Here is a 7,199-nt window from a genome sequence, read left to right as displayed (position 1 = left end):
TCAAGAACCCCCTCATCACAGCCTTACTTGCGTCCCAGATAGTTCTTTTTTCCACCGTAGTGTTCATGTTGATCTCAAAATAGTCCTTTAGAGTTTTTTGGGCCTTCTTGGCAATCTCTTGATCTCTAAACAGGCCATCATTCATCTTCCATCTGAAGGAACCGGTTGGGATCAATGTCATGTCCATTCTCAGTGCGTTATGGTCGGAGCATGTCTTTGGGCAGATTTCCACCTTTCTAATCTTGGGTGCCAGACCTCTAGTTATCCATATTTGGTCGATTCTTGTCCAGGTCAGTTGGGCTTCAGAGAAGAATGTTCCTTCCCTTCCCAAGGGGTTTCTCACTCTCCAAATATCAATCCAATCCATATTGTCTGTCATTTCAAAGAAAGTCTTTGGTAGTCTTCCGTCTTTAGTAACATTTTGATTCTGTGACTTATCCATGTTGGTTGATACGACCCCATTCATATCTCCCATCATGATGATGTTGTTGTAGTCCAGATAATCCAGCATAGTCTCGTGCAACTTCTTGTAAAATTCCGATTTCCCTTCATTTGGAGCATAAATTCCTAATATCAAAATTTTCTCTCCTTGATGTTGTATTTCTATTGCCAAGATTCTTCCATGTTCGTCTTTAAACAGAAATTTAGGTGAAAGGCTCTCTTTTGCGTAAATCACCACACCTCTCTTTTTTACTGTGTCTGAAGATATGAATTCCTGACCGAGTCTTTTATTTATTAACACTTTTCTGTGGAGCCTAATCACATGTGTTTCTTGTAAACAGATAATGTCCAATTGTTCCTTTTTTAATATATGAAAAAATTTTCTCCTTTTTTCTGGACTGTTACAGCCATTTATGTTCCAACTCAAAAGTTGCAGAGACATCCTGAATGGGTCTGGCTATTCTTGCTGGGGTGGTACCTTGTTCTCCGGTTCTTGAGGATCCGAGGGTGCCGGCTCCCCCGGAGGTTCGGGCCCTGGGAGTGCTCCAAGTCCTTTGTGAAGATCTTCTCCGTGTGCCGCCAAAAACTTGTCTCTATCCTCCGGTGTTCTAATTTTAGTCTTACTCCCTCTGAAAGTAAAGGATAGTCCTTGAAGAAACTCCCACCTGAAGATAATTGAATTACTCCTCAGCAGTCTTGCTAGTTCCGAATAGTCAGATCTAAGGTCCAGCAATTGTTTAGGGATGTCCTTGAAAATTTCAATTCTTTTATCCAAAATGTCCAGTGACTTTCTGTAGTGTAGGCCCAAAATCATATCCCTTTCCTCCTTAGATCTCAGTATTATCAGACAGTCTCTGGGCTTCTCTTTCCTTCTAAGCCTTCCAAGCCTGAAAGCGGATACTATTTTAAAGTCTTTTTCCTCTAAATTCCAGAACTTGGAAAATTCTTTAGTCAGAAACTCAGTTAAGTTGTCTTCTTCCACTTCTGGTATTGACCGTATCCTCAAGTTGGCCTCCCTGTTCCGCAGTTCTGTCATAGAAAAGTAAATCTGATGTTCTCCAACTTGTTTACTGAGTGGTCTTACTTCTTTTTCAAGCTCTCCCAGCCTTTGGCTAGTATCCTCAGCCAATTTCCGATTTTCACCTACAGCCTCCTTCAGTTCTCCAATAGATTGAACATTCTGTGCAACTTGTCCAGTTAATTTATTCAAACTTTCAGTGTTTTGGTCAATTTTAGCTGTTTGCAAATCAGCCTTTCTATCCAAAGCCTCCAATTTTTCAAAAATTTTCTCTAAAAAAAGAACCACTTGCTCCTAAGGCCATATCTTCCAGTTGTAATTCCTCCGTATCTCCCTCCCCTGCCTATGACAGGGAAGCCGCTTCTATCTCAGGAGGTAAAGTGGAAGGCAAAACAGGCACAGATGATCTACGCTGTGAGGCTGCAGATAAAGTTAAGGTTGTTTGTCTGGTTCTTCCCCTTTTTCTTGTTCCACTCATTCCAAAGTTATCTAAAAGCCAAGGTCAAACTGAGTTGTTCCCATGAGAAAGCAACAGCCCAGATGCAACAGTCAGACAGGAGGCCGGGAAAGGAAAATAAAACAAAGTCACTGCTGTAGGTCCAAAATCCTCTAGGGGGAGCTTAAAATGTCTTTAGGGAGAAAGTCAAATCCAATTCAAATTTATGAATCTAATTCAGCGTCCAAAGACCTCCACAAAGATAAATTTTAGCAGAGTTAATACTTACAGCAAAACAATGTTTCTGACAGTGCTTAGACAGCAGTTGTTTCAAAGTAGCAAGTTCAAGCTCAGAATATCACAAAGTCTAGATTCAAAGTATCCAAGTTTGCAGACTGGTGCTCAATTGCTCAGGCAGCTCCAGCACCTGGGGTTTTTATTTAAATTGTAATCCACTGGTTCAGCAGAAGATAGATATCCTTGTCTCCATATAAATCCAAAAAAACAGCAACTTAAAGTCTTTTATCCACTCAGAAAAGTAATTTAAGTAGGTGCCAGATCGATTGGTTAAAGCATCACTCTTAATCTCCACTCCTCCTGCTCTTTGCTTTCAAGTTCAGTGTTAGCGGAAGACGGACTTCCTGTTTATCGTCACTCCGCTTTCAGCCAAATTCCAGGTTTTAAAAGTCCTTAAAATTGTAAAATCCAAATTACTCACGGGTTGTAACTTTCCAGGTTTGAAGGTTTCAGGAAGAAAGGTCAGCGCTTACCGGCAACAGCAACGCGGCTTCGCTCCGTTGACTGCGAAACGACCCACAGCGCCGCTACCCCCTCCGCGATCCGGAGCCCCTTACGGGGTCCCTTCAGCATTTTGGGGGTTGCTTCTGGCGCCCGCCGGGTCTCGAGACCACAGGCTTCTGCCGCCTGTGGTTTTCCTGAGTGGGTCTCCGCTTCGCCGTAGCGGACGACCCGTTTTCAGCGGAGCTTCCCTCTCCTTACAAGGAGCAGGCAGCCATTACCGATCGCGCCGCCTCCGGAAGTCATTCATCCATTTCAGTGTATCTGAAGAAGTGTGCATGCACACGAAAGCTCATACCAAGAACTAACTTAGTTGGTCTTTAAGGTGCTACTGGAAGGAATTTTTTTTTGTTTTCACCAAAAGCCAGATCTCCTTGGCCGCTCAGTGGAGTCATCACCATCCTGGGGTACTATATCCAGAAACTGCTTCTCCTGGAGGTCCAATGACAAGCGGGGCTGGCATGAGAGCCTGACAGAATGTGTGCCTGTATGCATTCTTTCCTTGCTCCAGCTGGGTGGACAAGTCTTGCCCTCTGAGGCCACAACTAAGGCTGGGCGATAGCTGGCTTTCAACACGGTGATATATCACTAGCTAAACATTGCAATACACCAATATATCACGATGTCTGAAATAAGATGGAGCTATGTAGAGCAGTGTTTCCCAACCTTTTTTGGGCAAAGGCACACTTGTTTCATGAAAAAAATCTCGAGGCACACCACCATTAGAAAATGTTTTAAAAATTAACTCTTTGCCTATATTGACTATATATAAAGTAACTCTCTTTAATAGGAATCAAATAAACACAAAGAAAGTATTTTATAATTACTTTATTATGAAATGGTAAGTAAACAGAAATATGAAAAATTATAAAATACTTGATTCAGTGCGCAACCTGGGCCTGTTTGGCTGAACACAAAGCTGATATTCTGGCTGGAATCGAAGAAAGACACACACGTAGCTCTTCGTCAACAGCTCTCAGTCTCTCTCTGTATTTAGTTTTTATAGCAATCATGCTTGAAAAGCTCAACTCACAGAGATATGTAGTGGAAAATGGGAGCAATGTCAAAATAGCTTTGTTTGCCAGAAGGGGGAACTCCTTGGCAGTTTCCAACCAAAAACTGTCCAAAGGTAGATCAGCAAATCTTAGCTTGAAACCACGATTTTGTCTCAGTTCAGTTAGTTCCTCCTGCTCCTGTAAAGTCATGTCCTTTCCACCAACTGATGCTGAGCTATAAGGGTCCCTAACCCAGTCAAGGCATTCAGTGGAGACTGAAGAGAAATAAAATGACAACTTCCCCTCGAGAGTTTTTAAATGTTTAGCTATTATCTCACACAGTGCAGCAGTGTGAACACCTTGCCATTGCTTGGTGAGTGTGAACATTTCAAGATTGCCACTTTCCACGTGTTGATGCCAGAGTTGCAGCTTTGCACGGAATCCATTTATTTTATCTGTACTTGTAAGCAGGTTTTCATTTCGGCCTTGCATTCGTGTGTTCAGTTCATTCAGATGATGAAATATATCTGCCAGGTATGCCAGCCTTGCACACCACTCATCACTTGCAAGCAGTTTTGCGTAATCTGTCCTCTCATTTGTCAGAAACACTTTAAGTTCCTCCCGCAGCTCATACACACGAACCAAGACCTTGCCACGCGACAACCACCGGACCTCCGTATGAAACAGCAAGGTTTTATGCTTCGCTCCCATCTCCTCACACAAAGCTGCAAATATGCGACTTTTCACGGGTCGTGACTTTACAAAGTTTACCATGCGCACAACATCATCCAACACATGAACTAGGTCTGCTGGTAAAGTCTTGGCTACGAGGGTCTCACGGTGCAAAAAACAATGCGTAACAATAACATTTGGATTTCTTTCCTTCACTCTGCTTACAAAGCCTTTGATGTGCCCGACCATGGCTGCAGCTCCATCGGTGCAGACACTTATGCAGTTTTCCCACTTAAGTCCTCCTTGTTCAAGGTATTCTGATGTGACCCGAAAAATTTCTTCTCCTGTTGCTTTTTCTGGCAATGCCTTGCAGAAAAAGAAGTTTTCTCTAATTGCATCACCATCAACAAAACGCACATTGGCCAAGAGTTGAGCATGTCCACTGATATCAGTAGACTCGTCCAGTTGTAATGCAAATTTCTCACTGCTATGGATCTTTTCCAAAACCACACTTTCAATGTCTGCAGACATGTCATCAATACGTCTGGAAATTGTGTTGTTTGAGAGAGGGACCTTGGCTATTTCCTTAGCTGCTTCAGGTCCGAGCATCTCCTCTACAATAGCTTTGCAGGCGGGAAGTATTAATGTCTCTGCCACAGTGTGCGACTTTTTTGTCTTGGCTATAAGTTCAGCAACGTGATAGCTAGCTTTAAGAGCTCTTTCATTTACCTTTGAGGTTTGTCTCAGGAGAGTTGCCTGTTTCTCCGTGTTTTCACGCAGGCGAACAAAATAGTCCACATTCTTGTTTTTAAGCGAAGGGTGTTTCGTTTGGAGATGGCGTTTAAGTTTGCTTGGGACCATAGCACTGTTAGCTAGCTTTTCACCACACACCACGCACAGTGGAGTTGGTTGGTTTGCATCTCCGGTGAAAGTAAATCCAAATGAAATATAGCTTTCGCTATATTGCCTTGTGACAGAGAATTTGCTTGAGCTAACCATCTTTGCTTTCTTTTCATGCCCACTCGTACTTGGCCTCTCATCTGGCTCCAAATTTTGTTCAGAGTCCAGTTCTTTTCTTTTCAAAAACTTTTCCATCACTCCAGTATCCGGCCTCTCTGCAGTGCCGACTCCCGCTGAGTCCTGGTCTATGTGCTCGGGCGGGAAGGAAGTCGGAAGATGATGTCCTACTGTGATAGGTCAAGGCTTGAGTCCGGACCAATCACAGCCAGGCAAAAACATGCATACTGTGTGAGCTCAATTCAGCGGCTCATTTCTGCAAAGGAAAAAAAATGGGCTTAGATGGGGTGGGAGAGGCGGGGTGGTCGTTATACAGAACAGTTCTTACTGCCTGTATTACGGGCACGAATTATACATGGGAATGGCGGGAAGAGTGATGGCAGCACACGCAATAGCGGAAGCCACGAGGTCCCCGAGGCACTGCCGCGGAACAGCGGTTGAAAAACACTGGATTAGAGAGGGCAAGAGCAAGGCAATTTCCATTGAGCTTCATGGCTAAGCAAGGAATTGAACTTCCAACATGGATGTCTTCCCCAGTTTACAGAAAACCTAAAAAGGTTGAAAAACACTAACAGCGGTTGAAAAAGACTGTAATAAGGCCACTGTCACTTAATGGCTGTATACGCTGTTAAGTTTGTGAGAAACAGTTTTTGCTATCAAGCCTGCTTGGACATACCTAAACCATCTTTCCCAAATAAATTTTATTTATACCCCGCCCTCCCCAGCCAAGACTGGGCTCAGGGCGGCTAACAACAAATTAAAAAACAAGTCGACTGAAATATAATAAATAATAAAAAATAAGTCGATTGCAATAGAAACAAGAATAAAAAACAAGTTGATTGAAATATAACTTAAAAACAAGATTAAAATACAACATTTAGACATCAAAATGCAAGCAGAATAAATTCCTCAGCCCCGATGCATTGGCACCTCGTGCCGTTTGAGTTGCAGAATTTATTCAGCACACAGAAAATGGCCTTTTGGGGGGTGAATGTGGATGAAGCAGGAAGAGAACTTAAAAAAAAAAGCATGCATGAAATCTAGCCCCAAACACACACACGCACACTTTCCCCAAAGTGGTTGATGACGCAGGATATTTCCACATGCTTCTAAAATGCACATTAAATAAAATGAGAGAGAGGAGTGCACGCACTCACCTGCCAGCCTCGGAGCTGTTGAATGCAGCTACATGAAGCAGTCTGTGTCCTTCCAGGCGCCAACTCAGACCTGCCGTGCTGTTCCGTTCCCCCGGCGTCGCTGCCTTCATCCAGCCGGATGCCTCTCCTGCCCAAGGGACGTGTCAGCAGCCACCCGGCGTGGGGTAGAGGCAGGACAGCCCCACTTCCTGCTGCCCACAAGGCTTTGGGGTGAGAAACACCGAGGGGCAGGAGAGTGGAGGTTCCCTTAATTAGAAAAAGCAGGGAGGCAGGCTGCTTGATGCCTGCTGAAGGGAATCCCGAAGGCGCGATCGCGCACGCGCAGGCCCAGTAGCGAGCGGCGATGTGGTAGCAGCGGCGGCACACGAAGTCCCCCAGGCAGCGGAGCAGCTCGCCCGTCGAAGCCTGCACGATCACCCGCCGCGGGGAGCCGGGGGTGGCGGCGCGGTTGCCGGGCAGCGGCGGGGGTGGCGGTGGCTGCTTGCCGCCCTCCTGGGCGGAGGCGGGCACCGGCACGGCCAAGGGCCCCTGCCTGGTGCCGTCGGACGTGGGAGCTCGCTCGCTCGCCGCCCCACGTGTGCTTGCCGAGCAGGCGCAGGCCCAGTAGCGGCACCTCGTAGCGGCAATAGCGAGCGGCGATGGGGCTAGCCGGAGAAGAGAGGGCG

The 7,199-nt window shown here is 45.4% G+C and overlaps 1 long non-coding RNA gene across 1 annotated transcript; it reads right to left on the bottom strand.

The window, feature by feature from the left end:
* Positions 1 to 3,505: 3,505 nt before the first annotated feature.
* LOC144326272 (uncharacterized) lies at positions 3,506 to 6,672 on the bottom strand. The gene is made up of 2 exons (XR_013391465.1): positions 6,535 to 6,672; positions 3,506 to 5,633 (listed from the first exon to the last, which is right to left on the bottom strand). It is a non-coding gene; the product is annotated as an uncharacterized LOC144326272 (long non-coding RNA).
* Positions 6,673 to 7,199: the final 527 nt, after the last annotated feature.

Source organism: Podarcis muralis, chromosome W, assembly GCF_964188315.1.
Source record: "Podarcis muralis chromosome W, rPodMur119.hap1.1, whole genome shotgun sequence".
Taxonomy (NCBI): domain Eukaryota; kingdom Metazoa; phylum Chordata; class Lepidosauria; order Squamata; family Lacertidae; genus Podarcis; species Podarcis muralis.
This window is presented reverse-complemented; position numbering and strand designations above follow the sequence as displayed.